Raw genomic sequence first — 19956 nt, 5'->3', positions numbered from 1 at the left:
TCTTGCATAAATCCATAGATCACGCATATCTGAGGGTCAGAAATATAGGCTGGGGAGCCAGGTCAATAGGTATAATTGCTAAGCAGGTCCATGTTTACCTCTGAGAGAAATCAATTGCTATTTTATTTGTACATTTAGTAACTATTTAGGAGGCACTAGATTCACTGGAAATAAATTGCTTCCTGATGGACTCTTCAGTTGGAAGTGCTTTGTGTAAATCAGTTGCTACTTACCATACAATCCCCAGACCCCTTTCTTATAAAGATGTTTATCTATATTCCTTCTCAAGTGCTCTGTTGCTTTTTATTCAGATCGTACCTTAGGTGCTTTCATGCTATTTTTTTTTGTTCTGGTTTGGATACTTTAGGTGATTGGAAATCACTTGTCATATCCCAGCCATCTGTCCAAAATCTAAAGAGCTCCAGCTTCACCTGTCAGTGTGTCAAAAACTTAATCATACTTACAAGGTAAAAAATTTGCATTTGTATCTCACAAACTCATCCCCTTGCTTTAGGATGACCAATCATGGTGCTTTGGCTGTGACTGTCCGGGCTTGAGCACTGAATGTCTTGTGTCTTAGTAAACCCCTTAGTGCTGAGGAAACCTGGACAATTGGTTACCTTATTTGGCCTAGAAATATATCCTGGATTCCTTTGTTAAAGCCACCTCCTTCTTTCTTTCAAGTCTAAGAGGAACAGGTGACTGCTAATTTTATGTGTTTGTGTTCTTGCTAAACTTTTGAGGAGTTCAAGGATTATGGTCATTCCTGGACTGCTGGCAGTTTAGAGTGAGAAGGGAGCTGAGAGATCTTGCAGCACAACCATCTCAGTTTACAGATGAATAAAACCTCAATTGCATTGGAAAGTTTTGGCCATCTTCACCCACTCTTGCTGCCATGGTACCAGATTTCTGCAATGTCTTCAAACATCTCCTTTCCCACTAATTAAAAACAGACGGTTATGTTGGAACATCAGCTACAGTAACAGGAAAAAGTAGCATTCGGTTAGCTTTAAATTGTCCAATAATCTTTTTCTAATGCCTCTATTTGCGTCATAGGCATTTTAACTTCCCTTGTGTCTAAAGTTCAATGTCTCTCATGGATTACTCATACTATCTGATGTGAAAATAAATATGGTCAGGTTAATTAGCATCAATTTTAATAAGATCCCAAAGTAATTCTATACAATGCTTCCTGGCAAGAAAGAAATTAAGCTTGATAACTGAGATGATAGGATCTAAAATAGAAGCAATGAAAGGGGCACAAATGAAAGAAAATAAGCATAGAAAAGGGACAAAGAAATTGTGTGTGCTGTGTGTGATATACAGACAAAGTTTTCTTTACAGAATCACACAATGGGTCTTTGTTATTTTGCCTCCTAAGGAAGTCAGAGTCCAGTGGTTTATCAAAAAGCAGACTGATCTCAAAGGCTCGTTGAAAGTTCAAGTACCTGGTTCCCATCCTTGACTATTTTGAATCAGTAGCTCCAGAGTGGAACCTGGGGATTTCTATTTTTAATAAACTTCAAAAGTGATTCAAATGCAATTGGTCAGTGGAATGATGTCTGGGAACCACCAAATGAGGCTCTTTGAAGAAGCTTTCCTATTTTTCACTTTGGGAAAAATATTTAATGGTCATTCCTCAGACTTCACTTTTTTTGAGATGGCAGGTATTACTATGCTTCCTTTAAAGTGAGAGAAATTGAGGAAGTTAGAGTCACAGTTTAATGTAAGAATGTGAGAAAATGAGGATTCACCCCTGCCCCAGTTTCACCCCACAGAGCATATTAAGGTCCTGAAAATGAAACCTGCTCTAAAGAGCGAGGGTGAATTCCTCCAAAGGTTATGTGGGACTGTGTAAGGCAATTTGCACATTGTATGTTTGACCATAATGAAGAGATGGAGTGGGGGAGCCTAGAAACTGCCCAAGAGTCCAGCATTTCAACCCTCATCTGACTCGTGCTGTAGAAATTGTCCAACCCTAACTGCGTGGAGGAGAATGGCTGAAGTGTCTCTTGTTCACCAGCCACGCTAGAAGGATCTCTTGTTAAGTGTTTACGTGGGCATGTACAAATACCCACATAGCCTGAAAATCCTCTGGGAAACTAACACAAGGCCCCAAGTTCTTAATTAGCAGAGTGGATGCCTCAGCCCTGTCACTTAATGGTATTGCAAAAGATGTGTTTGGCAATTAATTGGATGATCTGTAAAACTGGAATCCTGACCACTTGTGGTCATTAAAGATCCCAGGACACTTTCCTTATGGCAGGTGGAGTCCTGGAATATTTCCAACCCTGATAATTAAATTAGATTTTTCCCAGCTTCCCTTTATATTTTCAATTTTACTCTGTTTCCTTTCTATCCTTAATTTAGGTGAACTTGTACATTAATAGAGAGCCAGTGGGTTCCATAGAGGACTACAGTATAGTAACACTGTCTCCTGACTTATGGAGTGATATCCACTGGGTTAGTGGTTGACAGGCACACTTTGTACAAAAGGGAAGTTGTTGGATTGGTATCTGAAGAGATGTGGAACCACTCCTGAAAAATTAAGCCTGTTAAACATTTCAGCATATAATTAAAATTTTTGTCCAATTAGCTTTTAGAAATGCTATTTTTTTCTTTTCCTTTCATGGATATCTTTTTATAAACAAAGTAATTAATAGGCGTATTTTATTAGCAGAATGAATCCATGTGTGTAATTAAAAAAACACACCAAAATATAAAAAGGCTGATCTCATTCACTAGGATAGAGGTAGAGACAAGAACAGTGAGACATAGTCAGAACCAATTTGATGGCTTGAAATCTACTGATGCAGAATTTTACCTCAAGTTTCTTTATTATAAACAGTTAATCTGCTTCTGATCTTCTACTATATTTGTTCCAAAATGGGGTGGCTTTTAGGGCAGTATGTGCTCTCTTAATAGTTATATTCTTTTATTACCAGAAACTGTTTTATTAATACAAATGCTTTTTCAAGCAAATAAAAATTCAGTGAACTGTGTATTTACTGAAAATAGAGTTGTTACGCAAGGTGAGCAAACTCCTATATGTTATTATTTAGCAGGTTGTCTGTTTTAGGGAATTAAAATTCTCTCTGAAATATTTTTCAAGAACGAGTAAAATTTTATTTTTAAATTGTGGATAATAACTTTCCATTTTAAAAGTATTCAACTCTGTTAATAGACCATACAGCCCTTTCTTTGGTATGCAGATTAACTCATACATATTCAGGAAAGTAAAATGTACTCCCCAGTTTCTATGGTTTGTCAACATTTGAGACTCAGTTGGAGACTGTTTTTGTTTACTTTTATTATTGTTGTTAAACTAATTTTCTGTTTCAAATAATATATTTGATTCATCATTTCCTACTTTTAACACGGATGGGTCAACACACATACACACAATGTTTACAATCTGAGAATTCTGTTACCATTTTCTGTGTATCTCTTCTCTAACCCACAATAAATAGTGCTTTACTTCAATTGGACAAAGAAAGGAAAAAAAAGATAGAAATCAGAAGATAGACACCAGCTGGTTTCATTATAAGAAAGCTGGTTTTATTATCAGGGTTAATGTGAGGAAGAATTTTTTAAGAGTGCATTAAAGGTTTTGTAAAAGTGTTTTAAGTATAAACATATTCCTGTAATGAAAATATAGGTAACCTCAACAACATAGATAATAGTAAAGTATAATAACATAATTAGAAAGTGTATTTTTTGAGTGTTTATTATCTTTGTTTTGAATATACATTTTAACTATAAGTTTGTGTAATTTAATTTTTAATAATGGCTGTGTTTAACATTGACTTGTAAAATTTCTAAAACAATTGGTCCTTGCAATCAGGCATAAGTAGGTTCTAACATACCACCAGATACAATGCTGTTGGGTGGATTGGGGAAAACTAGGTTGGAAGTGGTATAAAACAGATAAATCTTCATTCCTTATAGCATAAAACAAAATACAGTGACTACATAAAAAATAAGTTTTTCCAAAGACTTTTATATCATTACTAAATTATTTAAATATGATTATAGGGAGAAGGATGGGAGGCTAACGGGTCATAGGACAGGACAAAGCTTTTATTAGAAGCTTTTCAGTTAATATTTAACCCCGAGTATGTACAAATTTGAAAAAAAAAAAACACAAAAAAAACACCCCACAGAAACAAAATAACTAGTGAAAAAAATGGTTTAATACTATAGACATTTTGAAATAGTGTGAGATGGTGTTATTCCTCATGTGTCCTGTCATGCTCACTGCTCTGGTCTTTCAACAAGGAAAATGATCTAGTTCGCTATTTGATGTTCTTTTGCATTAAATTATTCTAAGGATCTAAAATTTGATATAACTGTTAGATATTTCTGACTGAGCTCATTTTAGCTGGTGTTTGAAAATTGGCTAATTTTTTATTGAAACTGTCAGTTGGGACAAATTTGAATGTTTAATTTACTGCTTTCTTCTGGCAGTCACTAAACCCTTATAATTTAGGCCATTGTCAGTGCAGTAGGATTTTAATGAGGCAGCCGAATCCCCTGTTTATGTACACGGCTTTAACATCTCTAGTATGCTTATTTGTGTGGTGGTAGCACTTTAACAGTCTGCTTTCCCAGAGGACATATAAACAGTCTGGTAACTTGATATATGATGTAACCATAAGACACATACCAGTTAATCAAATGTCCTACATCCACCCACACCTTCAAGACCTGTCTGGTAAGTGAGTGCATTGTAAATTCTGTTCATTCCTCTCTGATCAGGTCAGGTGCTTTTGTTTCTTCTTTCTCATTTCCACACTACTAATTTCCATTCCTATCACCTCAGTTTAGTATTATTGCACTGACCTCCTAACACATCTTTCTACTTCCAAACTCTAGTGTTCAGTCCATTTTGGATCATATCACTAAAATCATTTTCCAAAAATATTGCTTTAATGTCCCTCCTATGCTCAAAAATCTTCAGTGGTTTCAACACCCCCCTCCCCCCTGCCAAGATAAATTCACATAATCAGACCAGTAATCTCCAAAGAGAGGTGGGTAGAATAAGACACACTTATGTATTTCATTCTTTAATCATATTTTTGATCCGCAAAAATAATGTGAATTCCCAGGATTCTGAACAAAGTATATCAATTAGCAACATAAAAGGGGAATGTTAGCAATAACCTGGGTATATCCAGGAGATGTGAAAGAAAATCCATTGGAATATAGAAGAATGTAGCAGAATTTTTAAATTCTTATTTCTACATTATATAAATAACTATGCATATTTTTAAGTAAGAAAAGAAAAATTAAACTTTACCTACAGGGTTAGGAAAAGGTAGGTTTGCATAATACAAATAAATGATGTAATAATAAATAATAATATAAGAATAAATTGTGTTTCATTGTAATCACAACTTTAACCTACTTTTGCCCATCACTGTACAGATTGATACAAGAACTGCCTTTCAGACTGTATGTCAGATGATCATGTTACTCATGGCTTCTGCGTTATCTTGAAATAATAGTTGAAGTTTCAAAGTACTTAGAAGATACCCTAGTTTTTTGGGTTAGTTTCCAGCATATGGTGATGTTTTTCTGTTTAGATGTATTTAGTTATGGATTTATTGATTTGTAGTTACATGAATGGGCAAGTGGCTTAATTAAAATGACTTCAGGAAAGAAATCACAGATTAAAGAGAATAGTAACTGCAAGTATAAGAGAACAATAACAAAAAGGCCAACTGTTACTTCTACTCTTAGTGTACACACTTTGTAAGCTACATTATGCAATAATAATATTACAAGTAATCAACTCGGACAAGAACTTGGTCCAAATGATTTAAATTACTGAAATGACTATTTGAAATAGGAATTCATGCCCTTATCTATACTAATAAAAGGGTAATATGCTAATTAGACCAGATGTCTTCCAGACATCCTTCCGGACAAAGTCACGGTGGCAGGGCCGAGGCAGAGGCAGCTAGGGGGATCAGGCCAGCAGGGGAGAGCAGTTAGGCAGTTAGGGGGATCAGGTCGGCAGGCAGAGGTGGTTAGGGGCAATCAGGCAGGCAGGGGAGCAGTTAGGGGCAATCATGCAGGCAGGCAGGTGAGCGGTTAGGAGCCAGTGGTCCCGGATTGCGAGAGGGATGTCCGACTGCTGGTTTAGGCCTGATCCCTGCCAGTTTAGGCCCCTAACTGCTCCTCTGCCAGCCATGATCCCCCTAACTGCTCTCCCCTCCTGGCCTGATCCCCCTAACTGCCTAACTGCCATCTTCTGCCTTCTCCTGCAGTGCTGGCCTTCTCCCTTCTCCCACGGCACCGCCTTCTCTCTTCTGCCTTCTCCCTTCTGCCTTCTCCTGCTGCGCCTTCTTCCGCAGCCTGTGCCAAAGGGACCACAGTGCTGGACTGGCCTTCGGCCCTTGCAGCTGCTGTGGCTTTGTCTGGAAGGACGTCCAATCTAATTAGCATATGACCTTTTTATTAGTATAGACTAGAGGCCCGGTGCACAAAAATTTGTGCACTCGGGGAGGGGGGGAGGGGGGGTCCCTCAGCCCGGCCTGTGCCCTCTCGCAGTCTGGGACCCTTCGGGAGATAACGATCTGCTGGCTTAGGCCTGCTCCTGGGTGGCAGAGGGCAGGCCCAATCCCTAGGTGCAGCCCCTGGTTGGGCTCAGAGCAGGGTCAATTGGGGAGTTGGGGCGCCACTCCCTGTCATGCACAGAGCAGGGCGGATTGGGAGGTTGCGATGCCACCCTCAGTCATGCTCAGGGTAGGGCTGATTGGGGGGTTGGGGCACCGCCCCCTATCACACTCAAGGCAGGGTCGATGGGCAGGTTGCGGTGCCACCCCCTGTCATGCACAGAGCAGGGCCAATCGGGGTTGGGGCGCTGCCCCCTGTCACTCACAGAGCAGGGCCCATCAGGGGGGTTGGTGCTCCGTACCCTGTCACGCACAGAGCAGGGCCCATCTGGGGGTTGGGGAGCTCCCCCCTGTCACGCACAGAGCAGGGCCAATCAGGGGGTTGGGGAGCTCCCCCCTGTCACTCACAGAGTAGGGCTGATAGGGGAGTTGGGGCACCACCCTCTGTCACACACAGAGCAGGGCGGATCAGGGGGTTGGGGCGCCGCACCCTGTCACACTCAGAGCAGGGCCGATGGGGAGGTTATGGCTCTACCCCGTCACACACAGAGCAGAGCCCGTGGGGGGGGGGTGTTGGGGCGCTGCACCCTGTCACACACAGAGCAGGGCCGATCAGGGGTTTGGGGAGCTCCCCCAAATCAGGCACAGAGCAGGGCTGATCAGGGGGTTGGGCCGCCTTCCCCTGTCACGAACAGAGCAGGGCGGATAGGGCGCTGCACCCTGTCACACACAGAGCCGCAGGGCGATCAGGGGGTTTGGACGCTGCCCCCTGTCACGCTGATCCCGGTGCTGGGAGGCATATTACCCTTTTACTATATAGAATAGAGGCCTGGTGCACGGGTGGGGGCCGGCTGGTTTGCCCTGAAGGGTGTCCTGGATCAGGGTAGGGGTCCCCACTGGGGTGCCTGGCCAGCCTGGGTGAGAGGATGATGGCTGTTTACAGCTGGTCACACACCCTTCATGGTGGGGGTCCCCACTGGGGTGCCTGGCCAGTCTGGGTGAGGGGCTGAGGGCTGTTTTCAGGCCGACTGAAGCTCCCAACCGCTCCTTTTTTTCTTTCCTTTTTTTTTATTCTGGGCCAGCTTTAGCTCTGAGGCTCCAGCTCTTAGGCCTCTGCTGCTGAAAACAGGTATCTGGTTTGTTTTGGTTCTATAATCGAAACAATGTATAACTCCAGCTCTGAGATCCCGGCTCACTGAAAGCAGGTTTCTCGGGTTTTGTTTAGCTTCTATATTTGTTACAATGTTTCAAACTGCAGGCTCAGAGGCCAGCAAGGCAGGCGGGGAACGTTGGTTTCCTCCGTCACTGAAACAAGCAAGCCTCATGTTAGTTTCAAGCTGCCTGGCTGCCGGCCGCCATCTTGGCTGGCAGTTAATTTGCAGATCGCCCTGATTAGCCAATGGGAAGGGTAGTGGTTGTACACCAATTACCATGTTTCTCTTATATTAGATAGGATTTGTGATTACTGGAAGAATTTTTACAGACAAGCTTCTGGTTCCATAATTTCAAACCTTGCTTCTTTTCCACTTTCACAGTTTTGACCCTGCACCTCGATGTCACAACCACACGGGAGTTAGCAGAGTGGGCAGGAATATTCCTGGGAGGCATCTTCTGCTGGGATGGCTAGTGATAGCCAAAGTCCCATGGAGGAGCCCAGGAACCTTAGAAATATATTCCATTACGCATCTCCTGTATGTCCCATATGGAGAAAAGCCATATGAGTGTAGTGATTGTGGGAAGTCTTTCAGCCAAAGCTCTAAGCTAACTGACCACTACAGTGGTCACACTGGTGAAAGGCCTTATCAGTGCAGTGAATCTGAGAAGTTTTTAGACGGAGCTCTCACCTTTTCTGACACCAGAAAAGCACTGTGAGAAAGCGAATGTGGGAAAAACTTCAGACAGGCTTTTTCTTTTTTCCTTTTTTCCCCATTAAGCTAAATGTACTCCCAAGTCTGCTTTCACTTTTTGGATTCCCAAACTGCTTGCAGCCACTTATGCCCTATCTAACTCAAAGGAAGAGTAACAGAAGGAAGTCGGAATGGAAAGAAACAACAGTCTTAATTGTGGTCAAGATATCTTACCTTTATCTCACCTCTGCAACCTCTCCTGACACATGATCGTGTGGATACATTTCAGGGAGGATGCTCCTACAGGTGAAGGGTCCTGAACTTAATTTAAGCTTCATGGTAAACTGTTCTGTATCTTCAGAAAACAAAGCTATTTTAATGGCATTTAAAGGCATTTAACACAATAAAATATAGACTGTTGTAGAACTAAAATGATAAATTCTCTCGAGAGTCCTTCCTTAGTTAAAAATGAAAAGCACTCGTATTTTTTGCCAGGTATGTCAGCCAGTAAAATCAATTATCAAAATGAGATGAGGTCCCGGCCAGATGGCTCAAGCGTTGACCGGTACACCAAAAAGGTTGCAGGTTCGATTCCTGGTCAGGGCACATACCTAGTTTGTTGGTTCAGTCAGTTGGCGTGTGTATGGGAGGCAACTGATTGATGTTTCTTTCTTTCTTTTTTTTTTAATATATTTTTTATTGATTTTTTACAGAGAGGAAGGGAGAGAGACAGAGTCAGAAACATCGATGAGAGAAACATTGATCAGCTGCCTCCTGCACATCTCCTACTGGGGATGTGCCCGCAACCCAGGTACCTGCCCTTAACCGGAATCGAACCTGGGACCCCCCTGTCCGCAGGCCGACGCTCTATCCACTGAGCCAAACCGGTTTTGGCAGATTGATGTTTCTTTCTCATATTGATGCTTCTCTCTTTCTCTCCCTTCTCCTCTATCTGAAATCAATAAATATATCTTTGAGTGAGGATTTTAAAAAATGAAATAAATATAGAGCCAGACTTTTGAATTGCCATGTTATTTAAAGACTGGTAAGAAGTATGTTAAATCACATTGTTGTCATTTAAAATATTGATGTTTTCCACAGATGACAAAAAGAATTTTTATACCATAAATACAAAAAATTAATATTATTTCATCCTTTAAAAATATATTATATAAAGTGCATAATCATATATCAACTTGTACATGCACACATACATGTTGGGAGGAATGCTCATAATCTAAGATGTACAATCTAAAATATTTGGATGTCATTGAATTAGGCACTAAGAACCTCAAAATTTGACCCCATAGGACCCCATCTCTTTTGCTAGCCTGAATATTCTCATGCCCTAAAACAAGTCTTTATATTCCCATCTCAATGTCCTTATCCAAGTAAATCCTATCCCATTTTCCAGCCTGGCATATCCCCTTTCCTTCTGGCACACTCTCTTATCTAGCTTCAAGGACCTGTTCTTTAAACACTCACTTGGCTTCCTCAGTTTTTAGAGTTCTCTCATTTTGTTAAATAAATATACTTATTTATTTTTAGCAGGCCCATAGCACCAAGTGATAGCATACTTTAAGGCACCTCTTTTATTGTATTACTTGTTTTAATGCATTTATATCTAATTTTGCAGGTTCTCAAAGGCAAGACCTCTTGCTTGCATTTTTGTATTCCCACAATACCTAACACAAGTCTAGGAAGCTAATAGATCCTCTATGAAGTTTTCTGAAATCAATACCTGTTTTGGAAAAAAAATCAAGTTAACGGGAGATATCTTTGGAGTTCACAAAACCCTCTGTTGGGAGAGGGTGTGTGTGAAGGCAGTCATAATGGCAGCCTTTGTCTTCCCAGTGACTCTGTGAGAGGAAGCTCTCCCCTTTACACTCGTCTCTCACGCTGAGAATATAGTCCTTATGCTGGATAAGTAAGTGGTATACACTAGAATCTCAAACTGTGACACTAAAGGGAAAGAATGGCTTTATTTGGAGTCACAATGTGACTAATATATTCTTTCCCGAACTAGATGATTTTACCTCCTCAACAATATTTTTGTCTTATTCATCATAAGATCATGTTCAATAACAATGGTAAGATGGGAAGGGGCATCTGTCCATCACACACTGGCTTGGCATCTCTGTAGAAGGAAACAAATTGATAAAAAATAAATCCTGTTTCTTTGTTGAGTGTCCTTTGGAGCTTGGCTCTTTGGAAGTGCACTCTCACTGTCCCTCTGAAGATGTTGGTTCTTTTTAACAGCAGAGGTCCTCCTTGCTTAGCAGTCCTCTGGAGGAAATCTGCTAATCCAGGAACCACTCACTCTAAAAGCCTGAGATAGTTGGAACTGCATGACTTACACGGATGATTAAAAGCCACTGTCTGTGCTAAAACTGGGTTTAGGATGTCTTTTCATTGTAACACATGCCAACATCTCAAGGTTCTAATTAGCTGCCAATCAGGGTAAAAAGAGCAGAACAAGCAGCACTGAATTACTATGTGGAAGTACATGCAAATCACTTGGGTTACAGCTAAGAAAGAATTTGTACGTTAGGGAATAAAAAGCTACATTAATCTAGAATTATCAAATGCTGGTAGATGTACTCTTGACCTTGTCATGAGGCCAGACAGAAGAATTCTGTGGTCTAGAGCCCACATTTCCTGAACGCTGCCAAAGCATGCGGGCTCTGGTGTGGCAGGTTCCATCTGAGTCCCAGGGAGTGGAGAGAACCAAGCCCACACTAATCTGAGTGCATCTGGGGTCCCAAGCTCATGAGCTTGGGACACGTTCTTCCCTGTGCCACCCACCTTTTCCCATCTGTGTCTGCGTCCTACTGTGTTATCAGAAGCTGCAGATGGAGCTTCCTGTGTCATTGTTAATTGTTATTATTATTATTTTTATCTCTTCACCCATAATGTCTCTAAATCTCCTGGCATTGGAACTGTTGTCTTTGTTGGAAAGAAATGATAGCCTCTGAGATGGTGATGGCGGCACTGCTTTGTGAGCAATGTGGCTACTACTTGAGTTTTAAAAAATAATAATTATGTCCTGACACTAAAAAAGTAAATTTCTTTGTAATTAGTTCTCGTGTGTAGAATTGCTTTGAAATTCACTAGGGTTTTCCCTTTAAACAAGGAGAAAAGACTCAGTTTGTTTCCCTTGTTTGGGGCCCTTTGGGATGAAAAGCTCTGTGGAACTGTAAGCTATTATTAATCTGCCCCTTCTCCAGAATATGCCGACGGGGGCTCTGAAATATGTATCAGCTGAATGTCTGTCTTGGTCAAAGGAAACTGCAAAATTATTTTTCTGCATGTACTTTGAATTTGCCTAAAGCCTGTCTATTTCATAGAAATAGAAGTGACATTCTGTGCCTGAGGCATCTATTGGTTTTTTAAAGATATTTTTTTATTGATTTCAGAGAGGAAGGAAGAGGGAGAGATAGAAACATCAATGATGAGAGAGAATCATTGATTGACTGCCTCCTGCACACCCCACACTGGGGATTGAGCCTGCAACTGGATCGTGGGGATCCAACCATGACCTCTTGGTTTATAGGTCAACGCTCAACCACTGAGCCACGCCAGCTGGGCCACCTGCTGGTTTTAATAGCTACAATCAGGTTCATTCAACCATATAGATGCTACCTCCTAGATAATACCCAGTGCTTTTCTCTAAGTGGTTTGTATAGCAAGGGTGGGGAGTGGTTTAGGTTCTGCCTGGATGCAAAAGGATAAGTCCTGCAGGTTTCCTCCAAAGCTTTGCATTCCATAACAGCACCGTGCTGACTGCTGAATCCTTTGTTGCTTGTAGGTATTGACTAGTAAGAGGAAGAGAAAGTCACCATGTCTTATCTCATGTAGCTTTACCAGCTGTGTGCTCAGTTGCCATTTTTGAGTAATACTTCCTTTTCCAATGTTGTGTTACAGCTGGTGTGGACTGATCCCAAACGATCCAGAAATCATGGTCTCCACACCCATTGCGCTCTGTGGGATATTAAGAACTTGCATGTGTGTATCAGTGTGTTGGCCACTGCATAAGCAGGACAGAGTGACAGCTCAAGACGACCCCAATGCAGGTGGACGTGTGGAAAGGGTGGTGGGAACTAGCAACTGTTGAGCACCACAGGACTGGACAAGGCTACAGATTTGCATTGTGTATCAGTTAACGTAAGTGGATTTGGTGAATTTCCGTGTTTACCAGGGTGATATTTGTGGAAATTTGGGGTGCTTTCATTATAACTTGGAAAGGAGTGAAAGCCCTAGAGCTCTTTCTAGTTCCCTGTCTCTGAACTCCGAGAGGATTTTAGGAGCCTCAGTAGCATGGAAAGCATCAGGACATCGTCCTGTCAAGGCCCCACTTGGTATTAGTCCTAAGTAGATCTGTGAAGCTAAATCTTACCATGTGTTTTAGTTGACTAGTCTCACCAAAACCCCAGTGGTTTAAACAATGATTATTTATTTGTTTATAATTTCTTTGTCTTTGTTTTCTTTGCTTTTCAGTTTTCAATGATTCTACTGATATAGCCTCTACCTTAGAAATTCTCTCCTCAGCCATGTCTAGTTTACTAATAAGCCCACTGAAGGCATTCTTCATGTTCTTTACATTGCCTTTGATCACTATCATTTCTTTTGGTTCTTTCTTAGGATTTCCATCTCTCTGCTTACACTGCCCCTCTATTCTTGCATGCCCTCTACTTTATCCAGTAGAGCCCTTAGCATATTAAATCATAGTGTTTTAAAATTTATGGTCTAATAATTCCATGATCCCTGCCATGTCTGGTTCTGATGACTGCTCTGTCTCTTCAAATTGTGTTTGCTTTTTGGTATGCCTTGTAATTTTGTCTTGATAACTGGGCATGATGTACGGGTAAAAGGAACTGCTATAAACAGGCCTTTAGCAATGTGGGGGTGAGATGTGGGGGAGGGGAAGTGTTCTATAGTCTGTGAGGAGGTCTCAGTCTTTTAGTGAGCTTGTGCCTCGGGACTTTGCAAATGCTTCTTGGCCCCCACCCCACCCCCCCAGGTCCCAGGTGGGTCACGATGGCTAGAGCAGGCTGGAGTTGGGATTTCCTTTCCTCCAAGAAAGTTAGGTTCTGATAACTAATTTCTCCTGAGGACAGGCCTTGTTAAGAACAAAATAGAAAAGACATATGTACCTCCATGTTCATTGCAGCATTATTTACAATAGCCAAGACATGAAAACAACTTAAGTGTTTACTGATAGATGAATGAAGAAAATGTGATATGTTATGTACAATGGAGTATTATGCAGGCGCAAAAAATAATGAAATCTTGCCATCTGTGACAACTCGGATGAAATGTGAAGGCATCATACTAAGTGAACTAATCAGATAGAGAAAGACAAATTTCATATGATATCACTTACATATGGAACAAAAACAAAACAAAATAAAACCACGCTCATAGATACAGAGAATGTCGCAAAGTAGGGGCAGGGGTGGGGGTGGGGGGTGGGGGGGGGGCGGCAAAATGAATAAAGAGAGTCAAAAAGATACAAACTTGCAGTTATAAAGTAACTAAGTCACAGGGATATAATGCATGGCATGCTGACTATAGTTAATAACACTGTCTCGCATATTTGAAAGTTGCTAAGGAAGTAAATCTTAAAAGTTCTCATCACAAAAAAAAATAATTCTGTAACTATGTGTGCGGATGGATGTTAACTAGATTATTGTGGTGATCATTTCTCAGTGTACACAAATATCAAATCATTAAGTTGTATACCTAAAACTAATATACTGTTGACTATCAATTATCCCTCAACTTAAAAAAGAAGGAAAAAGAGCAGTGCTCTGGCTGTTTCCAAATGCTTCCTTTTCCTCTCGCCAGCTGTTTACTATGGGAATCTGGTTGAGCTCTTGGAGGCCAATCTAATAATATTGTGGGTCCCCCCAAGACTGGGTCCCCTTGGAATCTGTAGCTCAGAGTTGTCAGCAACGAGTCTCCAGCTCAGGGGCAGGTCAGGTCCCCCCCCCCCCCCCCCCCCCCCCCCAGTGCCCGTTCCTGCCGCAGCTTCCTTGGTGTCTGGTGAATTGTTATGTTCTACCTTCTCCTGTTGGTCCCTCCAGTCTTGGGGCAGCCATTTGCCCCTCTCCTACAGACTCAAGAGGAGTTTGTGAGTCTGTTCAGCTTTTTCTTTGTTGTTCGGACAGAATGGGGATTTCCATGCCGCTGACATGCGGAACCTCTTTCTGGGGCCCAAATCCTGTTCTCAATTTTGCTCCCTGCCTTCTGTGGAGCGTTTGCCCCTCCCACTCCACGTGCTTTCCCAGCCACCCTCTCCATACCGCTGATGGAGAATTCTCAATCAATACGGACTGGATTGTGCTGTTTGAATGGAAGGAAGCCCAGAGGCCGAGGATCTCCCCCTCTGTCCTGTGGCCAGCATGGCCGAGCCCTCCGGGAGCGCTGCTGGGCACATCAGCGGCTCCTCATGTCTGATGCCGGTATTCTGCAAAGTCGTTGAAGGCTGCGCCGCCCCAAGGCTGAGTCAGTCCCTGGGGACCCAGTCCTATCTCCCCGGTGGAGAAGGGCTGGTGTGTAGACTTCTGGGCCGGCCTCAGGAAAGCCAGCAAGCTCTGTCTCCTCTGTGCACACTGGCTGGGGCCTCCAGTTCTTACAGAGCCAGGACAATTGCGTTTCTCCTGCAGCGGTGACAGGAGGCTGGGGACCATGGTCAGTGTGTGCTGGGGATGACAAGTGCTGGGAGTCCATTGCTGAGCTCCAATAGGCCTGGAAGTAACTACAGAGGAGTAAGGTTGCTCTTCCACATGGCGGCTCACGTCTTAGCCTGAGTCCCCTGGTATTTGAATCCTGTCTCATCTTCGCTAGATCCCAGAGGTAAACACTCGACTTCTTTGTGTTGTTGAATTGTTGAAGCCCAGCCAGTCTCCTGAAAGAACTTAGCATTTTGGACTCAACTGAGATGCTCAGCACTTTTTGTGTTGTTCTGATTACATTTTCAAACCCTCAGAGCTTCTCTCCTTGGGGTTCACAGTGCTGTGGAGACAGGCCCTAGGGGAGCCATAAGGTCTTGCACCCCCTTTTCTCACCTATCGTCCTGTCCCTTTGAGGGGTCGCTTTGGAGGCTAGCACAGCTAAGCTGCCTGTGGGCAAATCTCCTTTTAATGTTTCTGGACCCAACATTAATCTCATTCAGCAGGGGCTTAAGCTGGGTGCTCTGGGGCTGGGAACGCAATTCTGGGCATGCCCCCGATCACCCAGAGAGCAGCAGAACTGAATTTAAGCCCGATGCTGTTAGAGAGGACCCCTCACGCCCCGCTGGATGTGTTTTCTCACCAAGCTTACGTGGGAGTGTATGATTTTCGTTCTCTTGAGAGAGAACCAGAAGTCCACCTGCCACTTGGAACAGATTAGAGCAGAGCTAAGCATTGCTCCTTAGCAACCACTGCAGAGTTGGTGTTGGGGCTTGGGAGGGGGGTTGCCTGTAAACCCCGTATGTGATGTACACCATCCTCTTTGGGGCCCTCTGGGAGGGGCCATCTGAGATTCCAAAGTGGATTCAATTCAGTTACGGTTTCGTATTTTTAAGAATCAGTATATGGCAGGAGCAAAGGTTCTGCTCTTTGACACACCGGTACCTCCATGTACCAATTGTGTAACCTTAGTTACATAATCTCTTGGGGGGTCTCAGTTTTCTCATTCTGAAATATGTGGTAACAACAGCACCTACCTCAAGGGATGCTGTGTGGGCTAAATGAGATGATGGTCTGGCATGTAGCAAACCCTCGGTAATCCCTGAAATAATGATAACTAAAATGCTAGCATGTGTGTGTGTGTGTGTGTGTGTGTGTGTGGGACTTAGTGTAAGTCTGGCACAGTCTTAAGCATATTTACATGCTTTATATACAAAAAGCCTATGTTACTATCAGCAGACTACTGTTGGGTAGTAGATGAGGAAGCTGAAACTTTTGTTTGAATCCAAAGCCTATCTTCTAGTCTTGGCCATTCTCTATGTCCTGGTAACTTCTTCCCATTAAACTGTAGGGACCCTGGAGAGGAAGATCACGTAATGACCAGTCTGGCTCCCTGACCAGTTCATGCACCAATTTCCAAGTTGAAGTTAGTCTCTGACTTAAGCTTAGATCTGGCCCCGACTCCAATCTAATCAAGGAGAATATTAGCTCGAGGCCAAGACGCAGCATACTGCTGCCTCTGCTCTGACTCTCCAGCATAGCTGTGATAGAAGCCTCCAACTTGAACCCAAGTTCTGATAACTGGATCTCTGTCATATTTCTTTCTGTTCCCACCTATACTCCACCCTGAACCTTCATTCCTCAGCAGTAGTCATCCTCCACTGATTGCCAGTCCATGATCCTGATCCTGATCACTTATCTATCTAGACATCTGGAAAACAGTCTATTTTCTGGCCAGGATACCTGATTAGTCTGCTTAGTATTCCTCCTATGGCATAGAAAGGGTTGCTTCCTGGATTAGCCTCTTAGCCTGAATGGATCTTTTCATTCATTCGTTCACTCATTCAATAATATTTAACGAGCTTGATTGATTACAAGCCTCCTGATACCCACCCTCCCTTTTTGAGCCTCACCTGAACAAACGCTCATTTCCCCTGAGAAATAGCTCCTGGTTCTGCAACAACTTCATTCTTATTTGCTTTCTGCATATTTTGTGGACATTCAACAATCTTAGAATAGAAAACTCTCAAGTGGTTGTTACCTGTCTCCTTTGGAAACTTGAGCTCTGAGGGCAATTCTAACCACTGAAAAAAGAAGTGGAGATAAATAAAGGTGCTGCAGTTGAGGTATGCAGAGAAAAACTCTCCTGTTTCAGGTTTGTTTTGCTCACAAACTTAAAGGCACAGGATCACTTTAATAGGACGTTTTATGAAATAGGCCCCAATACTTTGGTTGGCAAGGGTGGCTCCTAGCACACAGAGAAAATGGCCTAGGTATTTGCTCTTTTGCTGATATTAGACTCCAATAAAAATATCTTGTTAGTTTTTTAATATAAGACTGTTACATGGAAAATGGGGGGGGGGATAGAAGAGGGTATAGAGGGATAAATGGAGATGGAAGGAGACTTAACTTGAGGTGGTGAACACACAATACAATATACAGATGATTTATTATGGGACTGTACACCTGAAACCTATATAATTTTACTAACCAATGTCACCCCAATAAATTTTTTTTAAAAAGAATGCTTTATGGATATATTTGCCAAATTCACTTCTATATTTAACAGTGTCATAGCAGGGCTCCAAAAGGCACACTTCATGCATTATGTCAGTGTGGCCTTGGAATGACAAACCAGGTAGTTAAGTTGATTAATGGAAGGTACGTTTAGTCACCACTTCAAATAAAAGGATGTCAGAGGGGTTGATAAATAAACTCTTTCGGGAGGCCAACGTTATCACCCTATTAAAATATTAACACTATCCATTCCCTGGCTGCCTCACTAATCAATTCATTTTTCATACTAATTTAGTTTCTACGCCAGGCTGGTTCCCCAAGCTTGCCCAAGCAAACAAGATAAACCACAGGGGGCAATCACATCAAGCGATGGTCCTGGTTAGTGTCAACTCTCTTGCAAACTCCAAGTAGAGCTTATGGGACAGAATTTCCTTAGAAGAAAAATACAGGTGCAACCAAGGGTACACCGAGACTTTCCTTCTTTCCAGCTTGAGGAATCAAAGCATTATTAAATCTCACTCAATTCCTCTTATCTCCATGGATCTGTACAGTCAGTGGGCAAAGTTCTCCTGAACAAGCATATCGCAGGGTTCACAGATTATCCAAACACTATTTCTTCTCTGTACTGATTGTATCCTTCCCTTCCACCTTTGTCACAGTGATTCACACTTCCCTGCCAGGGAAGCTGGAGTTTTTATTTTTATTTTGGTGGGGTACATTGGGGGTCAGAGAAGAGCATACAGGTTAAAAAAATCAGTGAAACAATGATGGATCCATCTTCTCAATTTAACCACCAGGGGTCATCCAGTTGGGAGGGAAGCGGTGATTAATTCATCAAGCTAAACTGCTTCTTTTTGGGATCGTTGAGGTGCTTGATTTTTCCCTTTCCTTGGACTTCTAGTAAAACTATTTTTAAAATGGGTTGTTTTGGAACGCCTCATAGCATCTAATGAGAATCAATAAAATCTCTGTTAATGACATCCAAGTTTATAACTCCAAGTTTGACTTCTCTTTGATGCCTGGACTTCTGTATTTAATTGCCTTGGATTTCCACTTGGATTTGTAATAGACATCACAAACACATTGCTTTGATTTTACCTCCCAGGCTGCTCCTCCCTGCCCCTAACCGCCCCACCTCATTGAATGGCACCATCCACATTTCACTAAGTTTGCTCAGACCCAAAACCTAGGACTAATTCTTGATTTCCTCTCTTTCTCACTTCCCCACAACTTGGCAATCCACTGGTTTACTTTGAAAATGTGTATCGAATATGACCACTTATCCTAACCTCCTTTGCTATCAGGGTAGTTCAATGCACCATCAATCATCTCTCACCTGGACAACTGCAAAATGCCCAAACCTCCACTCTTGCACCCTTTAGTATTATCTATAGCCAAAGTAATCACGCAACTTTTTGCTCAAAATCCTTGAGTGGCCTCCTGTTATATTTAGAATAAAAGCTAAATCTCTTACCATTTCCGCAAGTCCCTTACGATCTTTGTAGGCTCATTTCCCTCATTCATACTGCTCTAGCCACATGGCCTCAAACATTTCAAGATCCTCCCATCTCAGAGCTTGTGTTCTTGCTGTGTTCTCCTTGGATGGTTCTTCCCTCGCACGTTCATCTGGCTTGTTCTCTCAGTTCATTTGGGTCTCACCTCAAATGTCTTCACCCCTTCAGAAATGTCTTCTTGACCACCTCGCCATAAATAAGTTTTAAAATGGTGTTTATATTTTGTGTTCCCTACTGGCAATCAGTTCCAAGACACCAGGGACCTTGTCTGCCTTCCTCATCAGTATCCTCAGCACCTAGACAAGAGCCTGAAACATATTAATGCTTAATAAATATTGAAAGAAAGGCTGTATCCATTTGTATACTAGTATATAGTGTACTGGGAACTCAACTGGAGAGAATTAGATGTATTAAAGATCAGCAAAGCTCTCAAGCCAGGGTTCAATGTTTGGAGAATAGAAGGAGAGTGAACAAGGAAGTTAGTACTGGTTGCTTAGGTAGCTACATTTTAACCTTTTCCATCTTTTTTTTTTTTTAATCCTCATATGAAGATATTTTTTTTCAGAGAGAGTGGAAAGGAGGGAAGTGGAAATGGAGAGAGAGAGGAAAAAACATCCACATCGACTGGTTGCCTCCCGCACCAGCCGCAGTTGGGGCGGGGAGCAAATTGCAACTCAGGTACATGCCCTTGGCCAGGAATCAAACCTGAGATTCATTTAGCAACACTGGCCAGGGCTAACCTTTCCCATCTTTTAATCAAAAGGTTTAAATTAAACTAAAATAA

This window comes from Myotis nattereri (genome assembly GCF_964212035.1).
Source record: "Myotis nattereri genome assembly, chromosome: 1".
In the NCBI taxonomy this organism is placed as follows: Eukaryota; Metazoa; Chordata; class Mammalia; order Chiroptera; family Vespertilionidae; genus Myotis; species Myotis nattereri.
Note: the sequence above shows the minus strand (reverse complement) of the source record.